The sequence below is a fragment of the Oryctolagus cuniculus genome, chromosome 12 (genome assembly GCF_051225735.1).
Source record: "Oryctolagus cuniculus isolate XC-2025 breed Fujian yellow rabbit chromosome 12, ASM5122573v1, whole genome shotgun sequence".
NCBI classification, from domain to species: domain Eukaryota; kingdom Metazoa; phylum Chordata; class Mammalia; order Lagomorpha; family Leporidae; genus Oryctolagus; species Oryctolagus cuniculus.
Genome location: NC_142878.1, coordinates 104,564,491 through 104,583,651, shown reverse-complemented (window position 1 = coordinate 104,583,651; position 19,161 = coordinate 104,564,491). Strand labels below are relative to the sequence as shown.

The following is a 19,161-nucleotide window of genomic DNA, read 5'->3' as shown; positions in this document are numbered from 1 at the left end:
GTGTTGTGGTGTAGGGGGTTAGAATGCCACCTGCAATGTGGGTAGCCCACATAGGCACCAGTTCAAGTCCCGGCTGCTCCACTTCCAATCCAAATCCCTGCTAATGGCCTGGGAAAGCAGTAGAAGATGGCCCAAGTGCTTGGGCCCCTGCACCCACATGGGAGAACCAGTGGAGGCTCCTGGCTCCTGGCTTTGGCTCTGCTCAGCCCTGGCCATTGTGGCCATTTATGAAGTGAACCAGCAGATGGATTCTCTCTCCCTCTCTCCCTCCCTCCCTCTCTCCCTCTCTCCCTCCCTCCCTCCCTCTCTCCCTCTCTCCCTCTCTCCCTCTTCCTCTCATTCTATCTGTTGCACTGTCTTCCATCCATTGGTTCACTCATTAAACCCTATAAAGGCCAATGCTGGGCCAGGCTGGGGCTAAGAGCCTGGAACTCCATCTGGGTCTCCCACATGAGTGGCAGGGGCCCAAGCACTTGGACCATCTTCTGCTGCCTTCCCAGGCACATCGGCAGGGAGCTGGATGAGAAGCGGACCAGCTGGGACTTGCACGACTGCTCTGTTACGGCATGCTGCTGTCACAGGCGGCTAACACCAGCCCCCATGATTTTGGGTTACTTTACTAAAGGGGGCTCCCCAAATTGCCTAGGAACCTGCTCTCCCAAGAACCATGTCTATCTCCACTATTCACTGGTCTTACCTGTTTGGCCAGGCATCCAGATGTGGACTTGGCTCAGGTCCCCCTACTTAACAGACCTGCAAGCCTACTCCACTTGTTAAATCAAGCTGCGCGCTCAGCCTGCTCTGGGGCTGCCTGCTGACACCACCCCACTCCCCACCATGTAAACGGCTCTGAGCAACGGAATCCGCCCCATCAGTGTGCAGCACGAAACGTCTCCCAGGAGGGTTCCCCTCTGGAAGCCCCGAGAACGTTCCAGACATCTGCCGTGGGGAACAGGATGGTAGAAGCTCATTCTGTTTCACTGATAAGAGCTCTTAAAAATGCATCCGTTTATTGGAGACACTTTGTCTAAGATACAAAAATTGGTGGCAAATGTCACATTTAAGCGCAAATAAATCTACTGAATGAAGGCGTCAGCAGCCGTTAACAAGGGTGTTATTTTCCTATAAGCAGACAGCTGTGTGCATCCAAATCAAGGCGCGGATGTTCCGGGAGCCAGAGAATCTCGTGGACAAACGCAGCTCCCTCTGACGTCCTGCTTGGGCCCCGAGGGAAGCCCCCGGCTTGGGGAGCCGCTGGGGTGCAGCGAGCACTAGCCGCTGAGCAGACTCCTGGGACTGGCACCCTCCCCATGGCCACAGGAGGGAAGCCGTGTGCCCCCCACCCCCGCACTATAAACCAGGCGAGACGGAGGCGATGGCCAGCCAGCAGGAAGGAGGACATGGCACATGTCCCCAGAGAGTGACCACCGGCCTGGACCACTCCCACCTCACAGCAGGAGCCTGGCAGGGGTCTCGTATGAGCAGGTTTCCAACTAGGAGGGTGTCCCCAGTCTGGGAGCGGGAGTGGAGCTTGAGGGGCGTAACAGGGGGCACTCCAGGCAGAAGGGTCTTCACTCCCCTCCCTCCCTCGCCTTCCTTCCTCTTTCTTGCCTCTCAGATCTGCTTTTCTCACATAGAGCATCCTTCAAACAGCTCAGAGGGGCTGGCGCTGTGGCACGGTGGGTTAAACCACCACTTATGAAGCCGGCATCTCATATCAGAGCACAGGTTCGAGTCCCAGCTACTCCGCTTCCAAGCAGCTTCCTGCTAATGCTCCTGGGAAGGCAGTGGAAGGTGGTCCAAGTGCTTGGGCTCCTGCCACCCATGTGGGAGACCCGGATGAAGCTCCTGGCTCCTGGCTTCAGCCTGACCCAGCCCTGGCTATTGTGGCCTTTTAGGGAGTGAACCAGTGGATGGAAGATCCCTCTCTGTCTCTTCCTCTCTCTCTCTGTAACTCTTGATTTTCAAATAAATAAAATAAACAAATAAATAAAAAAGCTCACAGACACCGCCCGGGGAGATGTTGGTGATGCTGTGTCATGTGCGGCCTGCAGGTGCACTCAGGTTTAATTTTAATCTGAAGGCGTTAGCACCAGATGATTTCACATAACGTTTGGAAGGTTGCCCGGCCACCCGGGGGCTGTACCCCTGCCTGACAACTCACTCCCTTTAGCCTGCGCCTGGGGCAGGTGCTCCGCAGTCCCCTCTGAGCCCTGTCGCTCAGGCCCCGCCGCTTCGGTCATTTGTGTCACCCGCTCGGCCCCTGTTGACATTTAGTTGTGCCCTGTGTACGTGGGCTGCTTGGAAGCAGGGGTGGGGTAGCTTCTGCCTGCCAAGGGCCACTGTGATATTTATGACATGGATCGTGGGCAGTACGGAATTACCGACTTAAGAATCAGCCTGCTACAGATGTGTGGAGCTTTGGCAGGGCCACGCCACCCGATTTCCCTGGCCCTAGATATGTGGTGTGGGCTGCACACTCCCCGCCCATGCTTTAAAGGGACAGACCGAGAGGTAGAACCTCCCACCTTTGTTGTACAGGAAGGGTCAGGAGCCTCGGACGTGTGAGAGATTTGGGACTACACGAGCTGCCAATTCAATGGCTTTGAGTCACCCCCTCCTCACTCAGGAAAGAGGCTGTGCCCCCCCCTCCTGCTGCTCCTGAGCTGCCAGCAAGTCCTGGCCTTGGGGGGTGTCCAGGGGGTCCCCTGGAGCCCAGCTGATGAGGGGCTGTTGTAAGTCATCCTACGCTGGAGAGCACAGAGCAAGAGTTTCCCCACCCTGGACTTGGGGCACGGGGTAGATGACACAAAGGAGCTCCCCCGCTGGGCACCAAGAGGCCTCCCCACCTGGGGAATTCTCTTTGTCAACTGTCACCTTGGCTCGTCCTCTGGACCGGGCCCCAGGAGCCCAAGACGGGAGAGCCCAGGTGCAAGGACCTGCTTGTTAGAGGGTGAGAGGGGAGGGGTGGGGGGCAGGACCCTGTAGCGGCGGCCACACAGGCCTGAGACAAGCGGCCAAAGTTACTGTCTGGGGCTGGCTGGGTGGTGACACCAATCAGGCGACTCCAGTCTGCTAGCCTCACCGTCTTCCTTCCTTGCAAAGCTGACGCACCCAGAGGCGTCTTCCGCCTTGCCTTTGGGGACAGCTTGCTCACCAGCTGCCAGCCAGGGAGACGGGCGGGCAGCGTGCAGGCCTGGCTGCCTCACGGTGGGCTTGTTCCACCAGCCGCCGGCGGGGCGAGTCCCCTCTGCCACAGACAGCATCTCCAGGCTGGTGGAGTTAGACCACAGGAAAACGTTTTGCAGAGCTGTGCTGGGGACACAGTGAAAGCTGGGGAGTCTGTGAGCACGGAGGACCCAGGCGCTGCTGGAGCCCACTTCAGAGCCCCCACTCAGTCACCCCTGCCAGCCGCGCCCGCCTCCTGCATCTCGTCTGTGTATTAAAGGACCAGTTTCTCACCTTCGAAGATGTGGGGGACAGGGATGGTGGTTCTGGGGGCCATGGTTATGAATTGCCTCTCTCTGCCTCCAGTCCTGGGGCTGCCTGCTCCTTGGGTGAGTCCCTGGCCCTGTGTTTGCAAGGCCAGAATAAGAGACCAGAGGGTCTCTTATTTCAGGAAAATCAGGAGGGGTTGACTCTTCGGAGCCCGTGCAGGGGTGAGGCATGGCGGGCTGGTCAGCAAGAGCTGGGAGGCTTAGGACAGCGCTGGCCACAAGAAAGCGAATTGGGCCCAGACCCTGCCCCCGGCAGGTAGAGCCAAGGCCACTCTGCTTAGCAGAAGTGAGGTTTCTAGGAAGTCTGGTGACACAGGAGTGCCGTGAGCTGGATCTTGGCCATGGAGAAGGGCAAGTTCAGCCCCCGATGCTGCCAGGCACCTGATGCCACGGAAAGAGTCTTCATGCATGGTCCCAGCTGTGTTCCAGCAGCTGTTCCCGCCTGGATCAGGGCAGGGTCTGGAGCCAGGCCTTGGGCTGGGGGTCCCAGCTACAGCCTTTCTCACCAGCAATGCGACCTGGGTCCACTCTCCATCACCCACCACCTCCACTGCCCAAATCCTGCCTCTTGTCCAAAGCCCATCAGACTCCATTCTAAGATTCAGCTTGGCTGGGCCCCCAGGCTGCCATTGGAGACCCCCTTTCCCCACTCCCAGCCTCTGGGTTCCTTTTCAGATGATTCCAATTTTTCTTTCATTTCCTTTTTTTTTTTTTTTTTTTTTTAATTTTTGACAGGTAGAGTTATAGACAGTGTGAGAGAGAGACAGAGAAAAGTCTTCCTTCCATTGGTTCACTCCCCAAATGGCCAGGAGCCAGGTGCCTCTTCCTGGTCTCCCATGCAGGTGCAGGGGCCCAAGCACTTGGGCCATCCTCCACTGCCCTCCCGGGCCACAGCAGAGAGCTGGACTGGAAGAGGAGCAACCGGGACTAGAACCCGGTGCCCATATGGGATGCTGGCACTGCAGGTGGAGGATTAACCAAGTGAGCCATGGCGCCAGCCCAGAGATTCCAATTTTTTAAAAAACCCAGGGGGCTGGAGCTGTGGCTTAGTGGGTAAAGCCACCATCTGCAGTGCTGGCATCTCTTATGGGCAACGGTTTGAATTCCGGCTGCTCCTCTTCTGATCCAGCTCTCTGCTATGGCCTGGGAAAGCAGTAGATGGCCCAAGTCCTTGGGCCCCTGCACCTGCGTGGGAGACCCAAAGGAAGCTCCTGGCTCCTGGCTTCAGATCAGCTCATCTCCAGCTGTTGGGGCCAACTGGGGAGTGAACCAGCTGATGGAAGACCTCTCTCTGCCTCTCCTTCTCTCTCTGTGTAACTCTGACTTTCGAATAAATAAATAAATCTTAAAAAAAAAAAACAAACCCAAAACCGAGTAAACTACAACACCGCAAAAGGCGCAGAGGGAGACAAAGCTGGAGGAGGTGTTTGACTGACAGCTGTCGTCTGGGATTGTCGTCCTTCCCGCCTATTACGTTTTTTAGTACGTTCTCAAGCTTCCGTACAACTTGCATAATTAGGAAACGATATTTTCTGGAAAAAGTACACTCACAAAATAGATGGCGAATACTTCTCACTCTGAATCCAAACGACTATTTATTAGGCCATGAACATCTCTGTCTTCCCAAAGTGGCAGATTGTCTGTACTTCCCACGTTCACGTTCTCACGTCCTGAGATGGACCAGACACGAATAGAGAGAACCGCCCTGCGGTGGAGACGGAACCTGGAGTGGCAGAGGGTCCTAGACACAGCCGAGTAAGGGCTGAGGGTCACCGCGGCCACCTGACGCCTGGACCCAGAGCCGGCTTTGCTGCCTGCCCGCCTGTGGTTGTGGGGTTGCAGCAGCAAAGACCGGGCCCCATCGGCACCTGTGGATACAGCCTTGGTTGCAGGCGGTGCTGGCTGTGCCGTGGCTCTTGTGCAGGCAAGAGACAAATAACTCCCTTGGGCGAAGCCCGGCGTGAGCGCTGCACCTGGCAGGGGCCAAGACATCCGTTCTTCTGTCCTGACTGCGTGAGCTGTGGACCCCTGGGGGACTCGGGGCCACAGTGGAGCAGGTGTGCAGACTGCTCATCTGTGCCAGGCGGGTCTCACACTCTGGTCTCTGGATGGTGACTAGCAATCTGCACCAGAGTTTGTGCCAGCTCTGTGCCAGGGAGCGCCTTCCAGCTTGGGGGCTTGCAAGCAGGGCCCCCGGATCTGCATTTTGTAATGAACCTTTGGAATTAAAAAAAAAAATTGGTGCTGGCACTGTGGCGCAGCGGGTTAACGCCCTGGCCTGAAGCGCTGACATCCCATATGGGAGCTGGTTCAAGTCCAGGCTGCTCCACTTCCGATCCAGCTCTCTGCTGTGGCCTGGGAAAGCAGTGGAAGATGACCCAAGTCCTTGGGTCCCTGCACCCATGTGGGAGACCTGGAAGAAGCTCCTGGCTCCTGGCTTCGGATCGGCGCAGCTCCAGCCATTGCGCCCAATTGCGAAGTGAACCATCGGATGGAAGACCTCTCTCTCTCTCTCTCTCTCTCTCTCTCTCTCTTTGCCTCTCCTCTCTCTGTGTAACTCTGACTTTCAAATAAAGAAAATAAATCTTTAAAACAATTATTTATGTATTTTCACTTTATTTGGGAGGGAGAAAGAGAGAGAAAGAGAGAGAGGTCTTCAACCCACTGGCTCATCCTCCAAATGCCTGCCCAGCCCAGGCCAAGCTGAAGCTGAAAGCCAGGAATTTAATCCGCTACCCCCAGCACGCACATCAGCAGGAAGCTGGATCTGAACCCCAGCCCTGGCACTTCCGTGCTGTATGTGGGCTTCCCAGGTGGAGGGCTCATTGCTGTGTCCCAGGCCACGTGTCCAGCCCCCTGGGAATTCTCTACTGCCTGGCTTGTCACCCTGCAGGTGCCTCCTCGCCGTCAGGTGCACTCTACTGGGTCCCACCTTCACGCATTCTCCCCCACAAACATCTCCTGAAGCCTAAGAGATCAACAACCTCATGTCACCTCACCCGCGATGCAGCTGCAGCTCTGAGCATCAGGGTGCTGTGTGCGCGGGCACACAGACGGGAGGGGCTGAGATCAGCCGCCGGGTCAGGGGACAAGGAAGGACAAGGATATCCAGAGGGCCTCTGCTCCACGGGGGAACTATCTCCCAGTTTGTGAGGCCAACAAGCAAAGTCCACAAGGACAGGATGTGCCCCCTCTCCACCCTCTCCATCCTCAGTCGCTCTTGCTTTGCAGCATTCCATGCACAAGGCGCCCTTTCTTTAAACTGCCCTCACCCAACACTATGTAGCTGAGGGCCTGAATCGCAGGTGGGGGAGATCCTCCTCTGAGTGTGCATGTGTGTGTGTGTGTGTGTGTGTGTTGGGGTGGTCCTGGGGTGGCCAAGGGGCGTGAGAGAGGGCGGCTGAACTGCAGACAGCGGAACGCTCCGCACCCCCTCCCCGCAGCAGCTCAGGAGCCTGCCATGGCCCTGGAGAGCATCCTCGGGGACCAGAGCAAGCTGAACTCGTTAGCAGCGTTAGATCTTAGGAGAGCCCCATTTCACGGGCGTGTTTATTGATTAACGATAATGTCCTGGTTGGCTCCGAGACGCGGCCCCCCGGGGGACAGGCAGAGAAGTCTCACAGCTCAGTTCGCTACAGGAGGCGGCGTTCATCTATTTTTCTGCAGACACTGAGAAGGAATTTAGTAATATCTGAAGTGCCGCTCAGGGAAGGGGGCACGTACTTGGCCGTCACTGAGCAGTTCTGCAGCCCGATTGATGCTGGCGGATGCCGGCCATCTCCTGGGAGTTGAGCCCAGGGTTTGTTGACCAAAGTCAGCTGGCTCCATCAGCATGGGCGCCCCTCAGAAATGTCAGATACTAAGAGAGAGAGAGTAACAGACTGCTTTCCAAGGGGATTCATCTTGGAAGCCAAGCAGCTATACTACTGCTGGGATTTTGGATAGCAGGTGCTCCCCAGGAGCCAGCACTGGGGAAAACGCTGTCCCATAGCCTGCAGTACCCAACTGGATGCCACTTTCTGAACCAACTCTAGACAACTGTTGAGAAGGATTCACTCTGCAGCCTCATTCTGGCCCCATGGGAAAGTGTGGTGATTGATTAGCGATGTCTGCTCTGGGCAGAAGAGGGAGGCGTGATAAATGTATGCTATCTATTTACCATCGTCTAGAACACAGGAATTCTGCCCGAGCCAAGAAGCCAGTGTGGCCAGAAGGAGCAGAGCCAATGATGGAAAGGGCCTTGCGGTGTCGGGCCACTTGTCAGCTCTCAGTGCCAACCTCCGAATGACAAACAGGTGTCATCATGCCTGCCACCTCTGGCCCCCAGAGCATGAAAATTCATGTCCACGTTCATGTCCCTGGGAAGAAGATCATATTTCAGTCTGCCACCAGCCTGGCCTGCAGACAAAGCACCAAAAGACCCTGTCTGTCTGACCCTGCTCCAACCTCTGGGCAGACTCGGAGCCCCTTCCCATGGTGCCAGTCCAAAGACAGGGATGCTCTGTAGCCCACAGGATCCCGGTGAGCCACAGCACTGGGATTCAGATCTTGTAAGGGGAGACTACAAGAGTCCCATCCAGACAGAGGAAGAACTCTACACCAAATATGGGATATGAGCCTCAGAGCCTCATCCTGACTCCCCGGCCACATCTTCTGTCACACTCGTTGGTCTCAGGGGGAAAACTGGTGGAGGGTCAGTGTCTGTGGGAAACAGTCCCTGCTTTTCTTTTTAAAAAGATTTCTTTATTTGAAAGGTGTAATTATCTCTGAGAGAGAGAGAGAGAGAGAGAGAGAGAGAGAGAGAGATCTCCATCTGTTGGTTCATTCTCCAAATGGCTACAACAGCCGGGGCTGGGCCAGGCTGAAGCCAGAAGCTGGGACCTCTGTCCAGGTCTCCCGCATGGGTGTCAGGGACCCAAGCACTCGAGCCATCACCTGCTGCCTCCCAAGCAGATCGGCAGACAGCTGAATCAGAAGCAAGGAGCCGGGACTTGAACTGGCACTTGGATACGGGATGCCGGTGTTGCAAGCACTGTGCCATCACACCGGTCCAGAGCCCCTTCTTTTCATCCTTGTCCTAGGAGTGGTGACACCTGAGAGCCGGGGTGTGGTGGGGAGGAGGTGATGTGGGCCCCAAGGAGGCACCTGTTCTATGTCCTCACTAGACCTTGAACGAGAGCAGCCGCCGCCCTGGGCCGGCAGCTACGGGGGCCTGAGACCAAAGAAGTGGGAACAGAGGAGGGTGCTTATCTGCACATGGGGGTCCCTCAGAAGCCCGTGGCTCTAGGGTAAGTAGGGGCAGGGGATCCTGGGGTTCGGGACCCCACCCTGATCTCTGCTCATCCATGACGCTGTCTTCCTATGTTTCCCCTTGGAATGAGCTTCCCATGGGGGCTCCATTTGAGGGGTGCTGTGAGCGTCAATCACAGGGGGCTCAGCGGGGACCCTTCTAGGCACATATTCCAGGACACATGGAGGGGATCCACTGAGCTCCAGGGCCCTCAGCGAGGTGGCAGGGGCAGGCGCCAGGAGGATGGAGCAGGACTGTGCCTATAAAACATTTACTGTGCGGGAAGTTCTCTCTCGTGCGTGACCAGCTGCAGTTCCCACGGCCCCCAGCCAGCAAGGCTGCCTTTCTCTGCCTGTGTGACTCCTCCAAAATGCAGGCTGCAGCTCAGCCCGCACAGGGCTCTGCTGAAGGCATTTAAGGGGGGGGGGGTTCGGGAGGGGATTCCAGTTAGCTGAGGTCATCAGGGTGGGGGCCGGTGACAGTATTTGTGCTGTATAAGAGCAAGCAAGAGCCAAGTGACAAGCTAGGGCGCCCTCTACTGGCTTCCGACCCTGCAGCGGGTCCCCACCAGCAGGAAGCTGCCTCTCCATGCTGTACCTGCCCCCCACCGCCCCGCTCTGCCCCCCATCCCCCAGTCCCCAGCTTCCTGCAGTGTCAGAAATGAACAACTTCTCTTTCTAAATAACCCAGACAGCGGCAATGAGTTACAGCAACAGAAAAGGCCTAAGCACACAGCAGGGGCACAGCTTGAGGCTGCGGGTGCTTCCGGATGACCCAGGCGGTGGGAGGAGCCACCCCCCTGAGCCCCAAGATGGGAATTCTCCCATGCCCACAGAGGGAAACAGGCACCCCTAGCTAAGAGCAGCTTCGCTTTGCTCCTGGTGCTGTGTCTGTGTCGAACGGGTCTTCCTTCGAGCAGCCCCACCCAGGCATACAACAGGGATAAGAACGGAGGTTGCAACATCAGACAATTCCAGCCAGAGCTCCTGTTCCCCTGGCTCTTCCCACCCAGCGCCTTCTCTGATCATTCGTTTTCTTCAGCCCAAGAATGGGGGTTAGAATGGTTACTTTGATAAATGATAGTATCCATGAAATGCTTAGCATGTAGCAAGTGCTGAAACAGTGCGGTTTTACAATTCTGGGGTTTTACATATAAGAGACCTGGATAAGGTCCCCTGGCTAGCGGCACAGCCAGGGCTCTTTGTCCTGGTGCACGCAACGTAACGGTTTTCCAGGGTACTAAACCCAAGTCATCAGGGAACGCGCTGACTCTCTGATACCAGGAAGCAAGGGGCACACTTAAGGGAGATTTCCCAACCCGAACAGTTCAACTACTGGAACACATTGTCACTTGCAACAGCCAGCGAGCTTATCTAAAAAAATTCACCGACCTGGTAGAAATCCAGAGTCCTCATGGCCTTCCTCCACGTCCGAACTTCTCAGAAGCCTGAACCTCAGAGTCTTGGAATCTGGTCAATTTTATCAACGCTGCTCTTTCTGCTGTGGCCCGGGCTGGATAATTTAAAGACATTTCCCTCGATACCGTTCCCTTTTCCATTTAAGTCCCAGGAGCAGGGCCGCCTTGCACGATACTACACACAAACCACCTTGATGCTGCAGATGGCGAGGCTGCGCTGCCACAGCGTGCCTGGGAGTGTCAATATTTGTCCGGCAAAGATGGACTAGCCTGGCAGTGTATTCAGAATGGCTGCGTCCCTCATTAACCCCGGGGGAGGAAATAAACCAGAAAGATCCACAGTTCTCCAAATCACAACTCAGAAGCCGTCGTTGTCAAGCCTCTCGTTACTATTTTTCTCAGGCTAAAGAAACCAAACCAAACCAAACCAAACGGACCCCTGCGTCCTCTCCTAACCTCGTTCATTTAAATCGACATCTCCAACGGCCACCAGGCACAGCCTTGCTATTATTCCCCACGCTTATCTGAGTTCAGAGACACATTAGACCTCGTGCATTCATTTCATGCGAGTCGCTCACAAGTAATAAATAGCGTTACTGGACAACATGACTGGGAAATTAATCCTGTGGAACAAGAAGGCATTAATGCGAAGATTCCACAGAATAAGCGGACGGCTCACCCATCATTTATTTCCTCTGGCTGAATATAAAACCATTCGTTTCAGTGCCGTTTCCCTCCCTAAGGGGGAGGGGAGAGGGTTGCCTTCCCCGGTTCTCCACCCCCACCTCTCCTGTGCTGTTCTCCAGAGGGGCACACCGCATGCGGAGCCATCCCCGAAAAGGTAGCCTTAATCCAAACCTGGTGGACAATTCACCGCCGAAACCACGCCCCTGTGTCTTGTGCGGTCCCGAGCCCACCTGGGTCCTGCAGAGACCACGCATCAGAGCGCTCACCTCAAGTGGTGACTTCGCCAAGGTTAGAGACCCACGCATGGGGCCCGAGACCTCCCAGCTCACTGCCTCCACGTCTCATGGAAAGGAGCAAATCGGCTTCTAGTCCTCTAGGTGGAATCCCAGGAGGCTCAGGTGCGCAGGAGGGCCGGGACCTGCCAGCTGATGCCAAGCGGGTTACTAGGACCCTTCCCGGGGAAGGCAGCGTGCCAGGCTGAGTCTCCTGGGCACAGCCACATCCAGCCGGGCCACTGACACCCTGGAGGGCGCCCAGCGCCTTGCTGACGACCTCCTTTCCAGAATCTTCCCCGTGGGCAGCAGCCGCTCGGGGACCGAATTCAGCAGCCCCACAAGGCAGACCTCCCCAGAGGCCACCCTGGCAGAGAAGAAGGGGTGGGGACGGCCGGCCGGGGCCGTGCCCCGCAGGTGCAGCCGAGGCGCAGGCGAGACCGCCCATTTCTGCACGTAGGCTGCGGCCGGGAGAACTTTCCCCAGAAGTTGCGCCGGCCCGTGACCTTCAGCGGCCGCCCGGAGAAGGCTCGGCGTTCTGGGCTCTGGGACGCGGCGAGTTCCAACTTCGCCTCAACTCACGCTCCGGCGAAGCCCTCCGCCGTGGCCGCGTCGCCGGGATCCCCGCCTGGGCCGCCTGCGCCTCTTCGGGTGTGCGGAGACCCAAGCCCGCCGCAGACCCGGGCTGCAGCGGCGCGAAGCAGGTGCGGCGCCCGCCCCGCAGCCCCAGGCTGCCTGAGGTCGCCCTCCAGGCGGCGCGCGTCGCCTCCGGAAAGGGGTCCCGGCCCCGGCTTCCCGCACCCCCTGGTGGCCGCCGAGGGAGCCCCCGCGCGACGCCCCGGCCCGCAGTGCTTACCCGGCTAGACTCGTCCCGTGCGCCCGCGGGGTTCCGGCCGCGGATCCCTGGCGGTGCTGGCGGCGCGGGTCCCGGACGCGCGCGGCGCGGGGCTCGGCTGCGAGGCCCGGCCCGGCGCGGCGGGCGGCGGCCCCGGGCTGCGGCTGAGTCAGCGGCCGGGCGGCGCGGGCGAACCGGGGCCGGCCGAGCGGGGGCTCTGAGCCGAGCGGCGGCCGCCCTGGCATTGGAAAGGCGAGGCCGCTGGACGCGGTTCAAGCGGAAACACGCGCGGAAACTTCGGCCCCGGGGGGCAGAGCGTGGGCTGCGCGGGGAGCGGGCGCGGGAGCCGATGCGCGCGCTGCCGAGGCGCCCCGGAGCGTGCCCCGCATACTCCGCTCACCGTGCACCGCAAAAACCGTGCAGCCCCAGCCGCCTCCCGGAGCGTCTGCCCGCAGTACCCTCAGCCCGCGGCAGGCATTTCCGTGAAAGTTAGGGGCAGGACCGGGAGCTGGTTGGCAAAGATTGCGCAAGGGCTGAAGTGGTGCCCGTTCTGGGAAGCAGCAGGAAGACGACTCTTGTTTGCAGCGGGTGTCACTGCCTGCCTGGAAAATGCACACCGAGGATGCGAGGGGACCGTAGCCGCTTGCGATGAATTGGCAGATTACCGATCGGCGTTCCTGTGCGTGTGTCGCAAACCCGTAGGTAGCTGGGCGCACACACTTGTCAGGCAAGGCGATCTGGCGGAAGAAATTAACTTCACCTCTCTGCTGGGGACTCCAGCGGACTTGGGTCTCTTAAGACACAGGCCTTGGGCTTGGGCCGGGCGGACACCCTATCGTGCCTTCTGTATTCGCTGATCCAATGCAATTGCCGTTGAACTTCAAGTAGGATTTTTTTTTTCAAACGTGACATCATGATTTTCAGTCTCAGATGGAAGGGGGATAAAAAAAACCAGGCAGCAAAATGTCGATAAAGAGGAGCAGAAGGGGCCCTGGATGTTAAAGTGAAGGAACACACACGTGCATGCGCGCTCTAACAAAATAGCACGCGGACAGGGGACTTCCTGTTTAGCCAGGGCCTTTGGCTGTGTGAGTGCATTTTCTTCATTATAACCACCCTGTTAGGCAGACACCGATGAACAGGAAGCCAGGTGGGATACCACATCCAAGGTCACACGGGCAGGCCAGAGGGATCCTGGATCTGGGTCCAATGCAGGCTGTGGTCTCTGTGTGGGTAGAGCTGGGCCACGTATACCATGACTCCACCACAAAGTGGCCGGAGTGAAAGCAGGCCGCCCAAGGAAGCAGGACCAAGAGCCCCAGCGTAGCCATGCAGGGCACGCTGTGCTCAGGTGGCGACTCAAGGGTGGGGTGCACAGAGTAGGAGCGGCCACCGGTGGGAGGTGGGGCGCTGGTTTCGGATGCGATTCCCCACATGCACCCACTGCTGAACAGGAGTAAGTGAACTTACTGTAGGTGAATGTCTGGATGAGTCGTCGTCGTAAGCTTGGGAGTCTGGAAGCTTTTCTGGATAAATCAGGCGACCCGAGAGGAAAAGAGCCATCGGTAGGCTATGTGCACCAAGTTCACAGTTAGGAAGGAGCTGTGAGAATCTCCATTTTACAGTAGACAAAATGGGACAGAGCTAAGCAACTGGTCTGAAATCTCGTGGCCAGAAAAACGCCAGACTGGGACTTGAACCCAAACCCCGCCATTTCTCTGCGGACACTACTCTCTCAGCTCTGATGCTACAGGTGTACTTAGCAAAACACACAGAGGGGCAAACTACACGGTTATTTCGAACGACAAACTTACTCTCTACTTGTTGGCACAGGAACTACTCATGACTGATTGTTAAGGGAGAAAAGAAGCCTTCAAAGCCACATAGAAAGGATGAGCCCATGTCTGCAAAGCTGAATCTATACATGGCTATAGGTACAGAATAAAGAAATATTTGGGTGAATCATATATGAAGGAAATATAAAAAAGAGGGATGGGACGACAGGTGATTTTTTTCCTTTCTTCCCTATATGTTTCTGGATGGCTCGGGTTTTGAACTGATAACTGTCTGTCATCTAAATATTTAGAAAAATGGAGAAGCAGAATCCTGGGTTGCAGGGGGTGGGTCCTCATGTTACGGTGCAGTCCGTTGGCATCTTGGCGGGCTCAGCTGTCCCCACGCTGCTGTCTCTCCCTCCGTATTCTGAGAGCCCAGATCCTGGCTGAGTGTTTGGCAGGAAGGATCATGGGAGTTCTCAGCCACAGGTAAGTTCTAGGCATCCCTCCTGTGCCTCCCACCTGGCCCCTGGCTGAGCAGGCAGGCCAGTGCCCGGGGTCTTCCGCAGTCTGGTCTTGCTGCTGATCCCAAGGGTGCTGAGGACCTGGGCCAGTCCTAGCCATTCCCAGGGGGCTCAGTGCCTCCAATATCCAGTGTGAAGAACCGGGGGGCTTTAAAAAGTTCATGGAAAATGTGCATTGTGGAAAAAAACTATGCCTGGATTTTTATTTATTTATTTATTTTTGCATCAAAATACACCATGTTGGGTTCCATTTCCCCAGAGAGATTGTGAAGCCTCTTCGAATGTGCATTGTGAAATGGCTGAAATGGGCTAGAGGAACTTGTGTATCCCCTCATAGACGTGACTTTCTGGCTGAGATGTTAACTCAGCTGCTTCCTCTGTCACGCCCAGAGCTGAAAACAGGACTCACCATCAATGGGCTTGGCTGGGTCTCACTCACTCGCTGGGTTTTGATGCTTACCTGGGCGCCCACCTCTTTGTGGCAGACATGAATCCCTGGGGTGGCACCAACTCCCGGTCCAGTTGCTCAGTCCTGCTTGGAGGCATCGTTGTTGGCATCAGCCTCTGCCCCAGAGGCACCACCAAAGCTCGGAACCCAGAATCTGACTTGTGGGCCCCTGGTACCTTCTTGGGTACCAAAACCATCTATGCACCAGGTGACAGGTGCCTGGGACCACAGTGTCACAAGGTAGGCATGTCCTTCTAGCTGTCCAACCCCTGATTCCTGGGGAAGGCCCAGGAATTTATCATCTTAATAGTGGGATCCCAAGGAGCCCTGGGTCGGTCCCAGGAGGGGATGGATGCTGCCCCCTTGTGGTGGGTTTTCTGTGTGCAGAGGAGCTCAGCAGGAAGGCTCAAGGGCAGTGGTGCCTTCTGTCCACCTTGCCCTCGCTCACACCAGCCAACTTCATTGTTACCTTTTCAGGAATTTCGTGAGCTTTTGAAAAAAGCCATTGGAGCTTGAAATTAGCTGTGGTGTGAGTATTGATGTGGCTGACCTCAGATCTCTCCCGCTCACTGGCAGTAGAAATTGACAAGAGACCAACATGCAACACAAGCAGGGTGCTGGGGGATTTGTGCTCTCACGTGCAAGGGAGACAACATGGTGGGGAGAGGCTCCCCCCACTGGCTCCTCTCTGAGAGCAGAATGGGCGCTTTTATGGGACTGGGCAGGTGTGGCGGTTTCCCCCTCTGCACAGGGCACTTCGGTTTGCACCCGGCTTAGCGTTCTGTGCAGGCCCGGTTCCTTTGTTTGCACACGACACACTCAAAACTCCGGGAAGGTCACCTGCTGGCCGCGTTGGGCTGTTCCAAGCAGGCGTGCAGGTTGGCGACAGTGGATCTTCTCCCGTTAGGATCTGAATGCTCCATGCTCCTGACCGGTTTGGAGGCGGAGATGGACATGTGTTGGGTGAGTCCTGTGTCTGTCCCCTCTCATTTGCAGCACAGAAATCAGCAACTGCTGCAAGTCAGAGTCCTGTGCTCTATCCCTGAACCAGCTGTGGAACATCTGCAAAGCATCACCAGTGCACGGCCCCCGCTGGGAGCTGCGAGGGACCCCAGTCGGGCCCTGGATGGGGAAGGCCTCCTGGTGGGCCTCTGAGATTCCTCCCAAGCCAAGGCTCCTGACAGCCCAGGCATGCAAGAGGCGCTTGTTGTCTGGGCAGGCAGGATCGTGGTCCCAGAGCTTCGAACCAGAGTCCTTTCCCACGTTCTTTGTCTTCTTACAGCGACGAGCGCCAAAGCACACCATGGACACGAGTGTTCTCCACACAGCGGTCAGAGTCACTCCACGACAACCCAGGTCAGCAGGCCCCACTGCTTGGCACGGTGGTTTTTGCTTTCACCCAGAAAGCAAAGTATTTCAAGGTCAGCATTGTGGTGTAGCGGGTAAAGCCGCTGCCTGCAACACCAGCATCCCATGTGGGTGCCAGTTCAAGTTCTGGCTGCTCCACGTCCAATCCAGCTTCCTGCTAGTGCACCTGGGAAAGCAGTGGAGGATGGCCCAAGTGCCTGGGCCCCTGCATCCATGTGGGAGACCCGGAAGAAGCTCCTGGCTCCTGGCTTCAGCTTGGCCCAGCCCTGGCCATTGCAGCCATCTGGGGAACAAGCCAGTGGATGCAAGATCTCTCTCCATCTCTCCTTTTTTTCTGTAACTTTCAAATAAATAAATAAGTCTTTTTTTTTTTAAAGCAAGAAACCAAGAAAGCAAAATCCTTTGACCTCACTTTCAGCACCTCGGAGAGCTCTGAGTGCCAGCCCCCACCCCCCCTTCCTCGCCCACTCTAACTCAGCAACAGCCAGGAAGCCTTTTCCCGGCCTTTGCACCAACTGCCGCTTCTGGTTCTCCTTGGAGATCTTGGGCTGGTCCTTCCCTTCCCATCTCCCCACCCAAAGTAGCAGCTCCCTCTGCCCCTCCATCTCACATCCCTTGCTTTGCAACATTTGTCCCTTCTCTCTGCCCTGCCATTTTGCAGCCTTGCATGCTTGCTTATCATCTGCCTCTGGGCACCAGGGGACATGTTCGCGAGGGCAAGGCGAGGTATTTGTTCTGTCCCCCTCTGAGTCATAGTCTTGGCTTGAGCCCCTGCTGTTCTGAGCAGGGGGTGCGGGCCCCTGGGAAAAGTCTCCAGGGAACACTCAGCTCTGTCCTTTTTGGCTGTGCCCTTGGCTGGTGGGGGTCTACTGGCCTTGTAGACCCAAGGAAGGAAAGTTAAAGACCCTCAGGGCCAGCTAAGCAACACACTGGACCGGGCTCCTGCTGCCCACCACTTTGGGTCAGCCCCTAGCATATTCTCTCTCTCCCTCTTTCCCCCTTTCCTCCCCTGGGCCAGGGCACAGGGAGCCCGGAGCTTCCTGCCAGCTCTGGCATTGGCTGCTCATCCCTGGATGGGCTGAGGAGGCGGCTTTTGAGGGAAAGCTGTTGGCCGTTGTTGACATCGAGGTGCTGTGGATGCCTGCGCTCTGGGCTCCCTGCCTCCGCCGATGACACAGCACACAGCACACAGCGGCCCCTGTGGGTCGCTCCTCCTCCTGTCTCTTCGCTGTGTGGCAGGCCAGGGTCTCCAGGCTGAGTCACAGCCTCAGGGGGCTGGAAGGGTCGGTGGTGGGGCAGCCCAGACATTGGAGAGAGCTGGTTCCCTCTTTGTGTTTTGGGGAGGGCTGATGGATGACCTAGCCCTAAGCAAAGACACTCGAGGGAGGGAGGTGAGCTGGGCAAGCTGCTCGAGCTCACACTGGCATAGGTCTTCCTCGTCGTCTTGGGGGCAGAGCGTGGGACCTGGTGTGCAGATGGGGAAACAGCCCCAGAGCCCAGGGAAGCAGCTCATTCAACGTCTTGGGACTTGGGACCCAACTCCCAGAACGAGCACCTACGCCTCCTCTGGTGTGGTTTCTGCCACCTCCAGCTGCCCGACGTAGCACACTGTCACATTGTCACATTCTTGGGACTCTTGGCCGAGTGGCTGGCCCCCTGGTATAACATTGCCCTGGGTTCTGCCAAGCTGAGAACTAAGGGCATTTGGCTGCTGGCAGAGAGTGCTTAAGAGAGCCTGCTTTGGGTCGCCAAGAGCCTGCGTACAAAGGAGCAAGACCCGACAAGACAGGGGTCCAGGGAGCAGGGGTCAGCTTGGCCCAGGGCACTCTCTCTCACACTTGCAGTCACCCACGGAAGGGGGTGCTGCCTGTGTCCAGCTGTTTCAGATATGTCCCAAGGGACTACAGCCAAGTATCAGGGTCTGAGCTCAAGGGAGCACAGAGAAAGGGCTCAGAGCTGGCCGGCATGTGGGGTGTAGACCCAGTGAGGAGTGCAGAGGAGCGCACGAGAGCCCAGAGAAGGGCAAGCTGCTCTGCAGAGACTGGGATGCAGGTGCAGCAAGGGGCGGGGCTGGGGAGCAGAGGCGAACAGGCTGTCAGGAGCAAGGACTCTGCAGGCAGTTTCAGGGCTGTAGCCAGAGAAGAGCAGAGGTGGGGGGCAGAGGGAGCAAGCAGAGGCAAGGGGGAGTTGGCAGGGGACTTCAGGCAGCTGCCAGGAAGGCTAACGGTTTGCGAGGAGAGACAGACTCATTTAAGCACGCTTGTAGGAAGTCCTGCAGAAAGACCCGTGGTGCTGTTGGTGCTCCAGGGAGGCTCTGCCTGTGCCAGGGCGTGGGGATCCTGTGGGGCTGCAGAGCGAGGGGAGAGGTGCTGGTGGCCTGTGACGCTGGGTGGGTAGCATGATCCGTGGTAGAGAGAAGCTGGTACACTGCTCCTCGTTCATAAACCAGAGGCTGGGCTCTTGCGTCACCATCTCTGAGTCTCAGGTGCCTCTCCTGTAAGCCAGGGTGAAATGGTGTTTATGGTTAGGGGAAGCCTGGATGGAAAACTCTTAGCGCTGCACCTGGTAGATAGCGAACCCTCGGTGCCGGAAGTACGGGGGCGGTTAAGTCATGGAAGGAGGAGCCCTCCATTGAAATGGTGACAGTCACTGGAGTAAGGCTACTGCATGTCAGGAAGCCACGTGGGCAGGGTCTGGCAAACAACGTTGGGGAAAGACATGGGCCATGCATGGCTACTGACACAGAGAATGAGAGAGAACAAAATGCAAACATAAACTGTTGATTTGTTTGCTTGACGGGACTGTGCCAGGCCGTCTTTCCCACTTGCATTTCTTAGACAAGAATGCCTCAAAAAGATCAGAAAAAATGAAATTAAATGACAAATATTTTGGTGCAAAAAATTTTAAATCCACGCATATACTGGGTCTTCAAAAAGCTTATGAAAATGTGTATTATGCACAAAACTGTGCTTGGAGGACATTTTTTGGCATCAGAATAAACTTGTCTTTTAATTCCATTTCTGCCCCCATGAACTGCCTGAAGTTCCC

At 56.8% G+C, this 19,161-nt stretch overlaps 1 long non-coding RNA gene across 1 annotated transcript in view; it reads right to left on the bottom strand.

Annotated features, from left to right (window-relative positions):
• LOC103345795 (cortexin domain-containing 1 protein) overlaps positions 1 to 13,825 on the bottom strand; it is a 49,944-nt gene extending 36,119 nt beyond the window's left edge. The window contains exon 1 of the long non-coding RNA XR_011381070.2: positions 12,020 to 13,825. This is a non-coding gene — a long non-coding RNA (cortexin domain-containing 1 protein). The remainder of the gene's footprint in view (positions 1 to 12,019) is intronic.
• Positions 13,826 to 19,161: the final 5,336 nt, after the last annotated feature.